The following is a 12,708-nucleotide window of genomic DNA, read 5'->3' as shown; positions in this document are numbered from 1 at the left end:
GCTTAGTCAGCTTTGTGTCGTGTGTCCTTGCCGTCCCTCATTGGCTATACTGTTTAATTTCATAAGCCATCTCTCATGAGAGGAATGGCAGCAAAGAGGGGTGCGGGAATTTAGGGAAAAGTGCATCTCATTCTAATAGAGCCGCCGCGGTGGCTCAGTGGCTGTGGTACTCGGCTGCTGACACGAAAGACGCGAGCTCCATGCTGGCTGCTGCAGTCGCATTTCGATGGAACCGAAATTCTAGAGGTCCATGTGCTGTCCGAAGGCAGCGAAAATTAAAGAACACCTAGGCGGCTGAAATTATGCGGAGCCCTCTACTACGGCGTTCCTCCTAGTCTGTGTCGCTTTGGGACGTCAAGCTGCTTAAACCAATCGCTTTCTAACCGCACAAGAAAAAGCCTGATAGAACATTGTCATGTGCCCGATTATCATATACATTTTATACATTTTATGCTGCGAAGCGTCAATCACGTATACACAGAAATTTGTGGTTTGATTTGAAGCAGCGCAAGGCCGAAAGCCAAAGAAGAGAGCCGAGAAAGAAACGGACGACACAGCGCTGAAACCAAGACGAAAAAACAGGGCCCTTTGTACTAGAAATGAAGCTTGAAAGCACAAGCTGATGGGCGAGTTGGTTATTCATAGTTTGATTTGAAGCAGCGCAAGGCCGAAAGCCAAAGAAGAGAGCCGAGAAAGAAACGGACGACACAGCGCTGAAACCAAGACGAAAAAACAGGGCCCTTTGTACTAGAAATGAAGCTTGAAAGCACAAGCTGATGGGTGAGTTGGCCTTGCGCTGCTTCAAATCAAACTATGAATAACCAACTCGCCCATCAGCTTGTGCTTTCAAGAAATTTGTGGTTTCTGCCCTTATACTTCACGCTTTGGGGCCTTTGAGGCACTGATGCCTGCCATGCCAGTGTTCTAAAGGCAAAAACCGAAAAAAAAATTAAGCTGTACCACATCCTTCGGTGGGGAGACGCGCTTATAAAAAATTTGGTTTTGTGGAATAAATATAATGTAAAACGTTAGGGACGTATTTGTACGTATACAGATGAATTGCTCGCCGTGTTCTTGGCAATACCAGCACGCCCTGCACACGGAAATTGCGTCAGTGGCGAAGGTAAGTCCTTCAAATGGGATTTTGCATATGTGTGTGCGCTCACATTCAACGACGTGTGTGCAGATGTGTCGATGTTTTCATCGAGTATTGTGGTTTTAACAAAATCGAACTAAATCGAACATTCACAGTAAGTCTACAGAAAGAGGTTTTATTCATCTCCTCTCCTGAACCGCGGTCAGAAATAGCCGAGACCTGGAATGCCGGCCGATGTGTGCGTTAGTTAGCGCCGGCTCAAGTTGATTTACCTGGCCCTTCCGCAAACGCACACTCGCATTCTGAGCTGTATTCCGTTTATTTTTTTGTTTGTGCTATCGCTTGTGCGGTCGATGAAGCATTTTTTCGAAACAACTGTGAGTTGTGCATGACTCCTTATGTAATGACGCTCGCACCCTGAACCCGTGCTGAACCACGACGTTTGACGGAAAGTGCTTTCGAACTCTAGAATGGACACTACTGTAAGAGAGCTTAGGTTTTTTCAACTCCTTTTCATCTCATTTTAGTACATTGGACCCCATTGGGTAATACATATGCGCTGGGCCAAAATTGAAAAAACAAATGTTGCTTTTTATTAGAAATGCGCGGCTTCACTTATGCGGAGTGCAGAGTTACAGGTGCCGGCTGCATTGTGATGAGCAAGCCTGTTCCAGGCGCTTGCTGTCCTTGGAGAGAATGAGGTTGAACACGTAGTCGTAAAACTGTAACGGGGTGTCCGATGCGGTAAGACATGCGTGAGTCACGTGCGCGGATATATCTAAGGTTCCTGATGAAGGGACGAATGAAAAAAGAAAAACTTGCAATAAAGACAAAAACTAGTAACGCGATAGCGAAATGAGAGATGCTGCAGATGAGAGTCGGATAGTAACGTTACATGATTAACAAGTGTGTACGAATCTAGTGGCCCTGTTGTAAAGCCTCTCGAGAGCATTCGTGAGATGCAGTTGATATGGATGCCAGGCTGCAGGTGGATATTCTAATTTCGGTAGGGCTGGCGTTGTTTAAGCGAGTAGTCATACACGCTGAAGGGCATTACGAACTTGGCGCCTTAAAAAAACCATGTGACTTATTAGCTGGTGAGATCATGTTCGCCAAAGGCACATGCCAGGTTAAATCATAAAAAAAGGGAGACACCTAGATATTTATATGATGGCACAAAGTCTATTGGGTCACAAAAAATTCTATATGAAAGTAAGAGAGGATTACGGTGGCAGCTAAACGACATAGCTTTTGATTTATTAGGGTTAAGAGTCATTAGTCACTGACCACACCATGCTTGTATGTTAGTTAGGTTACTCTGTAATGGTTCTTCTTCTGAAGGTTTAGTTACGGGATCGTAGATAACGCAGCCGTCTCAGAACAAAGCGAATATATTGCATGAAACCTGGAGGGATAAGTAGTTGATGTAATCTAAGAACGGTAAGGCCCAAGAAAGGACCCTTGCTGATCGCCTGAAGTGATCGGTATTGAGTTTTAGGTGGCATTGCTATAGCTTAAAAGGACTGGACATGATTATTCAGAAAGGATTTGATCCCGTATGCAGGTAGGTAACTGAAAGTAGAAAGTTTTTGGAACAAAGTACAACCTTATCGAATACTTTCGCGAAGTCAAGAAAGATGGTGTCAGTTTGCAAGTTAGTAAGAGGTTGATGTGCAAATAAGGAAGAAAAATGACCAGCTGAGTTTCACATGGCATACCTTTGCAAAACACATGTTGTGACAAATGATAAGATTTCAGTCCAATGATTCTATGATTTGAGAATAAATCACCTGTTCCACGAATTTGTAGGCCACGCTGGTCAGAGATATGGGGGCGGCAATTTATAGGAGAACTTTTTTTACCGGATTTCCGTAGGGGAACGACCTTCACCATCTTCGATCAGCCGCTGCGGTGACTCAGTGGTTACGGTGCACGGCTGCTGGCCCGAAAGATGTTCTAGTGGCAGCGAACCAGTATGAAGCGACTGTGTGAACAACATACGTAACTATGTTCAGCATTGATAGGGCTAGTGTTCTTTAAATTCTTTCGGTTGATTTCGTTCGGTCCAGCTGTTGATGATTATTTAAGATTTCTGGTTAGACATTCAATACCAAAGGAGGAAGAAGTAAGAGGCGACATAGCAGGAAACCTGGAAGAGCATAGAATGAGATGAGATGTGATTACCCTCTAAGGTCTGGTACTGTAACGAATGAAATGTTTTCAGCCCACAAGTGTATAAGAAATGTTCGCTAATTCTTACCATCTCTAGCCGCTCTAACACATCGTACTTCTAATATGCACACAAGATGTCCACATGTTTGGGAAATACCACATTTTCGAACAAATTACAAAGGCCAATTATTTGCGCCTAACCTGTCAATAACGCAGACATGTGCAAAGACACAAACAACCTAACCAGTCGTGTCCCGCCTGTCCCTTCTTTACCTCGTGCTGCGCTGTTCCCGCCACAAGGCGCAAAACTGAACCCCAAAGCAACATGCAAAACTGCTTGGCGGTCTGGCAACACCTCGGCCACAGCTTCCGCTTTCCATCTTGGTTCGCTCAAGCTCGTCGAGCTGGTGCGTCGTTTGCTCCGCGTACTTTCTGCTGCCGGTGCAGCTGTCGTGAATCTCACGAACAGAATTCTCAGCTGCTAGCTCTGCTCACCTTTTACCAAATGTAGGTCCATTTGCTGAGCGCCAGCACGCCCCTACCAAAAGAAAGCTTTGCTTTGCTTAGCTTAGCTTCCCTTTGTAGCCGTGTGGCTGTGCTCGGGTGGATTTCAATGAGTAATTACTCCCTTATTAAAAATATACTCCACCTTGGGGGATTCCCCTAAACATTTGACCAAACGCAGTTTCCATTTCGAGTTATTAATCAATTCCCACTCGCCCTACCATAAGCTTGCCGTCCCGGTTAGCTCAGTTGGTAGAGCGACTGCTCGGGTGAAGCGGTGGTCCCGGGTTCCAACCCCGGACCGGGACGAATTTTTCTTTAAGTACTAGTTTCTGAGAAAGCGTTATAGCTTTCCTTTGTAGCCGTGTGGCTGTGCTCGGGTGGTTGCCATTGAGTAATTACTCCCTTATAACAAATCTACTCCACCTTAGGGGATTTCCCTAAACATTTCACCAAGCATATATACAGTGGTCATGCTTTAAATTAAACAATGTAGAAAAACAAGCGGAACAGGACGCGTATACACAAGAAAAGCGTCGTCCTTGCGATTTCTATTTCTTGTGTATGCGTCCTGTTCCGCTGGTTTCTCTACCTGGTACCATGCACTAACTGGCTAAACGAGATACGCTATACATTTCTACACTTTAAATTAAATAATGTAGTTTTATGTGGCTTAAAATAAAACAGGATTTAAAGAAGCCTCTAGTTATACAGAAAAGGTATGCTCGTCACACATTTAGCATAGATATCTCCCAACAAAAATCCTTGCAAAAAACTGCTTGTTTTCAAGCATACTTTCATATAACCATTAACCTCGACCTTTCAGTCACTTATACGAATCACTGGTCCATTAACGCACAATACTGACATACCAAACAAACAAAATAAAGATGCATCGCTCGTACCTCAATTCCGCACCAATTACAAGCTCCAGTCCTCGCGCCACAATATTTAGTCCATTTGAAATAACTACTAACACATGAGCTGTTCAGAAGCTGTTCAACCACTACAGCTTTTGATATTAGTAAGTCGCACCGACCAAAATTATGATCGAATGACGTGTCGGCTCCCACACGGGAGCCTTGTTCACAATGAGGCAAAACGTTTTGGTGGTGCCTCTTATATACGGCGTATATATGCGATCCCAGGCATCTCGCATAGATAGGTGGCAAATTCCCGTCATTTCGATTGATAGTATGCGCTGTTGTTTGGATGATCAGCGACTCAAGATAGAGCCGTGATTTCCTGTCTCTCTCTTTGGCGACCACACGTGCCTCTGCCCAGTTGATATTGTGGCTGGCACATACTGATTGCTCGGCAAGCGCATTTTGTTCTGCGCGCCGGTTCTTCACGCCATTCTTATGTTCACGTAATCTGCGTGCAAAATCTCCTGTTTCGCCTATGTATGCTGATGGGCAGTCGGCACATGGAACCTGATAAACAACGCCAGGGAATCTTTCTTTCTTAAGCCCGTCCTTGACATTGACAAGTTGGCTTCTCAGTTTTTGAGATGGCACATGAGCAGTGTGCACACCATATGAACGTAAGATACGCGCAAGTGCACCACTGATGCCTGGGACGCATGGGAGAGCCGTTCGCTTTTCTCTGCTTTCGGCTGGCTGAATCCTAGGGCGGTCAAGTTTTCGCTGCATGGAGTCGATGATGTGCACCGGGTAACCACAGGTCGTGAAATTACGTCGTATGTGCGACGATTCAGCCGCTTGGTCTTCCCGCCTGGAACATACTTTCATTATGAATGTATGTGGTTTAACACAATTTCAAAAGTGGTTGGAAAATGGCCACTGTTTGTTGCAGAGTCAACGAAAGTCCAGAAGGAAGCTGTTACCCCTGGGGTTGAAAACGTTAAATCTAATGCTAATCGCGATTGAACACGAAAAAGGTCGGAAAACCCGAGTTCGTACACTTTAGGCTATTCACAGAGGCCCAATCCCATAAACGCGAGTCGCACTGGTGTATTAGAAATTCCCTAGTCAAGTAATGTGAATTGGAGTCCCCGACCAGCAACACATGCGACCTGCTGATAGAGAGTAAGGAACGCTGATGCTCAACCAACTTCACAACTTCACACACACGCGCGCGCGTTGTTGTGCGTGTTTTTCCGTCGGAGATAGCGCCTACACAAATATTAGAGGAGAGAGAAAATGAATCGTTGAAAATTTAAACATTTTGGATGTTTAGCACAGCTTCAGCCTCTTACCAAGATTCCAAGAGAAAGTAAGCGTAGCAGCTGGGTCGGCAGAAGGTTAGATGGGCGGATGAGATTAAGAAGTTTGCAGGCAAAATGTGGATGCAGCTGGCAAAGGACAGGGTTAATTGGAGAGACATGGGAGAGGAGCATTTGCCCTGCAGTGGGTGTAGTAAGGCTGATGATGATGATGATGAGCCTCTTAACGTATTATGTTGATGTCATATGAAGCGAAGCGACAATATCAAGTCTATTTTTCTTTCGTCAGAGAGCAAAAACTGCTATTTGTAACAGTTGGAGACGGTTCGAGCAATATGGCTGTTTCGTAAAATCTGATTCATAATTTTCATTAATGGCGGGCTTTGAAAGATGCTTCAAAAAAATCGTTTTCTAGGTTATATAGCACTACTGTCAGCCTAACGGTACTGAAGCTTTTCTGGTGATGTTTCTCGCTAAACTCAACTAGACCACCGAATATTTATTAATTATTTTTATTTATATCCCTAAGGGTCCCTGGGGGCATTACATAAGGGGTATTCATCAAAGAACTCTTAACAAAAATACAACACAAAATACAAAGGACTGAAAGCAGGAATAAGCGAGCTAAGAAGCCAGATACCAATTAATAAGCGAAAGGAGAAAATATGCGTAGCAGCATGTACTTAAAGAACAAAAATTGCACATATACCAAGATAGGCAAATAAAGAAGTTGAGAAAAGATGACAAGAATTCCACCTTCGGAAGTTAGGAAACACGGCATCTAGCATTCCTTTGAACGCAACGGCCGACACACACACACACACACACACACACACACACACACACACACACACACACACACACACACACACACACACACACACACACACACACACACACACACACACACACACACACACACACACACACACACACACACACACGCGCGCGCGCGCACACACACACACGCGCGCGCACACACACACACACACACACACACACACGCGCACACACACACACACACACACACACACACACGCACGCACGCACGCACGCACGCACGCACGCACACACACACACACACACACACACACACACACACACACACACACACACACACACACACACACACACACACACACACACACACACACACACACACACACACACACACACACACACACACACACACACACACACACACACACACACACACACACACACACACACACACACACACACACACACACACACACACACACACACACACACACACACACACACACACACACACACACACACACACACACACACACACACACACACACACACACACACACACACACACACACACACACACACACACACACACACACACACACACACACACACACACACACACACACACACACACACACACACACACACACACACACACACACACACACACACACACACACACACACACACACACACACACACACACACACACACACACACACACACACACACACACACACACACACACACACACACACACACACACACACACACACACACACACACACACACACACACACACACACACACACACACACACACACACACACACACACACACACACACACACACACACACACACACACACACACACACACACACACACACACACACACACACACACACACACACACACACACACACACACACACACACACACACACACACACACACACACACACACACACACACACACACACACACACACACACACACACACACACACACACACACACAAGAAAGCGGGGGAAAAAGTTAACCGCAAAGCAATAAAAATGCACGTCATTCTAGGCTGGAAGATTCTAAACATTACTAAATAGCAGTCTGAAATGATGTTTCAGCGATAACCGCAATGCAAGAAGGAAGCGAATTCCACTCTTCAATAGTCAAGACCACAGGTGAGTATTTTTATCGTTCGGTTCCAGTGAAAATGAGATTAATCTTCTTGATATGATCTACACGGGCCGGTGTGTGCGGTGTGGGAGAATACGTGAACATGCAAATGGCGTGTTGCTGCGAGAGCGCATGGAAATAAAGATAAACGGCTGAATTTTCAGCGCATTACCAGTGGCGGGAGTTGGAGAGATATATTCAGTGCTGTTACAATTCATGCCGAGAGTATTCAGTTCAGTTTATTTCCTTAAAGACCCCTATTCAGGGGTATTACATAAGGGATGGGACTACGGAGATAACATGAGGTTCTAATCTAACATTAGCTGCGTTAACTCTTGGTGGAATCTTGATGGACAGGTAATGTCTGCGACTTGGTGGGGAAGGCCGTTCCAGTCAGGTGCTGCTCGGGCAAAAAACTAGGCCGAGAAGGCAGTATTACGTGAGCGTGGACGGACAACTCGAAGCGGGTGACCAGTGCGCTGAGATATGTGCGTGCGGCGTACGATGTACGGTGCTCCGTGCAATGAACTGTTGAAGAATTTGTGAAAAATTCAGAGGCTAGCAATACGCCGGCGGTGAAAAAGAAGTGACAAGTTAATTTCTGCATTCAAAGACGATACGCTGATGTCGTATGAGTATGCGGAATGAATGAATCTAGCAGCGCGATTTTGAACGCGTTCGAGGTTAGCCTTCAGATAGTTTTGATGGGGATCCCAGATGGCAGATGCATATTCAAGTTTAGCTCTTGTTTAGCTCTTATCAGTGACTTGTATGCTAGTAGTTTCAAGTCTTTTGGTGCATGCCGTATGTGGCGTTTGAGGAAACCTTGTTTTTTGTTGGCCGATGAAATGATGTTGGCAATGTGCGCATTCCAGGATAGGTTGGTTAGTCGATAGTGTGATGCCTAGGTACTTAAATGTTAGCACAGATTCTATTGGTAGGTTGTCTACTGTGTAAGTAGAACGAAAAGGTCCAAGACTTCGGGTGAATGACATGAGCTTACATTTGTTACGGTTAAGAGTCATTAACCACTGATCGCACCATTCTCGTACACTGCTAAGGTCAGTCTGAAGAGCGTTTTGGTCTGAGATGTTAGTTACTGTACGATAAATGACGCAGACGTCTGCAAACGGATTCAGGAAAACACATGCAAGGGTAAATCGTTAATGTATATTAAGAAAGAAGCGGACCAAGGACGGATCCTTGTGGGACACCTGAGGGTTACGGGTAAAGGGCTAGACGACTGGCTGTTTATGAGCACAGATTGACTACGATTATTAAGAAACTGTTCAAACCATTTTAAGACATGACGGTGTAAATTTAGGAGGGAAAGTTTTAGCAGCAAGCGTCGGTGGGATACTTTATCGAATACTTTAGCGTGATCTAAAAATACAGCGTCAGTCTAGATGTTACAGTCAAGATTTGCATGCAGGTCATGTACAAAAAGTGCCAACTGTATTTCACATGAAAATCCCTTCCTAAATCTACGTTGTAAATGGTGAAAGAAGTTCCCAGTGTGTAAGAAGTTCACGATTGGGGATTATATGACATGCTACATGATCTTGCACGGCACGCTGGTTAGTGAGATGGGACGATAATTCGAAGGTGAATTTTTATTACCTGATTTGTAGACAGGAACGACCTTCCCACCTTCAATTCGTGAGCCAAAATACCTGTTGACAATGGCATCGAAAATATGAGGCACAAAACTTTTGCAGAGGTATGTTTAATATTGCCACACTGCTCACATTCTGCGAGCGCCGCCATGCGGCCGTGCGGCATTACTGGGCTCGTGTGGGAGCGAAGAAGAGGACGTTCCCGTTCGAACGCGCGCTGCTGGGTTTCTGGCCTTCGGATTAAAAAAAGCCCCTTTTTGTGCCGCCCTACGTTTGTCGGCGACATTTTGGTGGAGCCGCTGGGTATCGTTCCATTAACGCTCACCCCGAGGGTAACTCTGACGCTGATCAGCGACGCTTGGACACAACACCCGTCCACAAAGCGAGCCGCCGCCTGCGAGGCCTGCAACCTGAGTGTCAGCCACTGACGAGGCCGGTGCGTACCATGACGTCTACTACAGGCAGTCAGACAGGCCAGCCTTCCGGCACTGTCCCGCCCGTTGTAGTTCTCACCCCTCGCTCACCACCATCCTTCCACGGCGATCGGTTTGAGGACGTCGAGGACTGGTTGTCCAGCTTTGACCGTGTGGCCACTTTTAACCAGTGGGACGACGACCGAAAACTACGAAACGTCTATTTCTCGTTCCAAGACTCTGCGAAGACATGGTTCGAGAACCATGAGGCATTCTTTACGATCTGAGAAGCGTTCCGCCGTCAGTTGCTGGCTACCTTCAGCACAAACGCACGCAAGGAAAATGCCGAACTCGCCCTTCGCACCAGGTCACAGCAGGCGAACGAAAGCGTCGCTATGTTTATTGAAGACATGGCACGTCTTTTCAATCGGGCTGACCCTGTCATGCCAGAGGCTACCAAGGTCCGCCACCTCATGCGTGGTGTGAAGGAGCCGCTCTTCGCTGGCCTCATACGCCACCCACCAAGAACCGTCGCTGACTTCGCTAAAGAAGCCACAGGCATGGAACGTTCCTTACAGGAACGCAGTGCGCAGTACGGTCGTCCGGGAAGTGTTGCGGCCAGCAACTACTGTGCGTCCCTGCCAGTCGCCGGCGACGAGGCTCTTCGGGAGCTTGTGCGGAGTGTAGTTCGCGAAGAACTGCGCAACCTCCGCTTAGATGCTCCACCTGCCAGTGTTGCAGCTGTAGCCAATGCCGTCCGCGAGGAAATTCGGCGAGCAGTCCAGCCACCACCGGCACCACAGCCGGAGCCGTACGCCAGCAGCTACAACGAAGCCCTAGGGACACCGCAGCCGGAGCCGTACATTATGAGCTACAGTGAAGCTCTGCGGAGACCTGCGCCAGTTCCACATGCGTTCCGCCCTGCTGTCGAACAAACGCAGGGGTACTTTCCCTCCGCCGAGCTGCGTGACCCGCGCCCTGTTCGAAAAGCTGACGTGTGGCGCACACCCAACAACCGGCCACTATGCTACCACTGCGGGGAGCCCGGTCATATCCTCCGCAACTGCCCCTACCGGCGGATGGGATTAAGAGGATTTCCCCCGAGCGCACCTCGACCGCGCTATGGTGAGAGGCCGCGAGACATTGAGCAGTACCTGGCCGATAATGTGCTGCCCTCATCGCCTCCACGACGCCAGTCTAGGTCGCCGTCTCCAAGACGAGTTCCTCCACCCAGTCATGCACCATCATCTGGCCAATTCAGAGGCACGTCTCCCCGCCGGGAAAACTGAAGACGGCATCCTCTGGGGGTAGGACCGCCGCTGCCGCAGACAGTGAACAGCCTCCATCCGACGATTTTATGCGATGACCCCACCCGCCGACCTTAAAGACGATCTCACCGCCGACCTCACCGACGACCTCAGCGACGACCCCATCGACGACGGCACCAAAAACCTCGCCGACAAATTGTCAAACAATTGTTTCCGCCGCCGAAATTCTTGTTGCCGCCGATGGCTATGACGTATCTGCACTCGTCGATACCGGAGCCGACTTTTCTGTCATGAGTAGTAACCTAGCCGCAACCCTCAGAAAGGTTCTAACACCTTGGCATGGGCCGCAGATACGCACAGCTGGTTGCCATGTGGTAACGCCGGTTGGCGTCTGCACCAGCCGTATAAAGATCCGCGGTGCAACTTTCACTGGCTCCTTCGCCGTGCTACGAGAGTGCTCTAAAGAACTGATTCTCGGCATGGACTTCCTTAAAGAGTATGGGGCGGTCATCAACCTGCACGAGCAATTGGTATTGTTTTCGACACAGCGAGCCATTGATACCAACCCCGAGCCGCACAGAGCACAATTACGCATCTCTGATGACCACACAACGATACCGCCGAGAGCAAGCAAGTTTGTCACAGTCCAGTGTGATACCAGCTCCGGTACTCGGGGCATTGCCGAAGCGAATATGTCGCTGCTACTGTCTCGGCAAGTTTGCGTTGCTCGCGCCCTTGTCGACCTTGTTCACGCGCGTACCACGCTCTTAGTGAACCCCAACATTTGACGAAAAACACGGTGATTGCCCATTTTGAAGAACTTGGCGAGCATGCCGGCCAATGTGCCTTATCAACAACGGCCCCCGAAATAGCTGAACAGGACACTGCAACAGCCATTAGGACCGACGTGAACCCTGACCTTCTGACCAATCAAACGCCGCGTGGAAAGCCTTATTGACTCTTTCCGCGACTGTTTTGCACCAACACCCAAGGTTCGCCAGACGCCAATAACTAAGCACCGTATTATCGTCGACAGTAACCAGAGACCGCTATGTCAGCGTCCTTATCGTGTTTCGTCGAAGGAGCGCGATGCTATCCGCCGCCAAGTTGCCGAAATGCTCCACGACGACGTTATACAACCATCGACGAGCCCCTGGGCGTCACCTGTTGTTCTCGTCGCAAAGAAGGACGGCAGCCTACGGTTCTGTGTAGATTATAGACGTCTCAATAACGTTACCAAAAAAGATGTCTATCAACTGCCGCGCATTGATGACTCATTAGACCGCCTCCGCCATGCTACCTACTTTTCGTCACTCGACCTGCGTAGCGGTTATTGGCAAATCGAGGTCGACGAACCTGACCGAGAAAAGACCGCCTTCGTTACTCCTGACGGACTGTACGAATTTAAGGTGCTTCCTTTCGGCTTGTGTTCAGCCCCTGCGACGTTCCAACGTATGATGGACACCGTACTAACTGACTTGAAGTGGCAGTCCTGCCTTGT

General features: G+C 47.8%; 1 non-coding gene across 1 annotated transcript; it reads left to right on the top strand.

Moving 5' to 3' along the window:
• Nucleotides 1-4,006: 4,006 nt before the first annotated feature.
• Nucleotides 4,007-4,080, top strand: TRNAT-GGU (transfer RNA threonine (anticodon GGU)). The gene has a single exon. It is a non-coding gene; the product is annotated as a tRNA-Thr (tRNA).
• The last annotated feature ends 8,628 nt before the right edge of the window (nt 4,081-12,708 follow it).

This window comes from Amblyomma americanum, chromosome 11, assembly GCF_052857255.1.
Source record: "Amblyomma americanum isolate KBUSLIRL-KWMA chromosome 11, ASM5285725v1, whole genome shotgun sequence".
NCBI classification, from domain to species: domain Eukaryota; kingdom Metazoa; phylum Arthropoda; class Arachnida; order Ixodida; family Ixodidae; genus Amblyomma; species Amblyomma americanum.
This window is presented reverse-complemented; position numbering and strand designations above follow the sequence as displayed.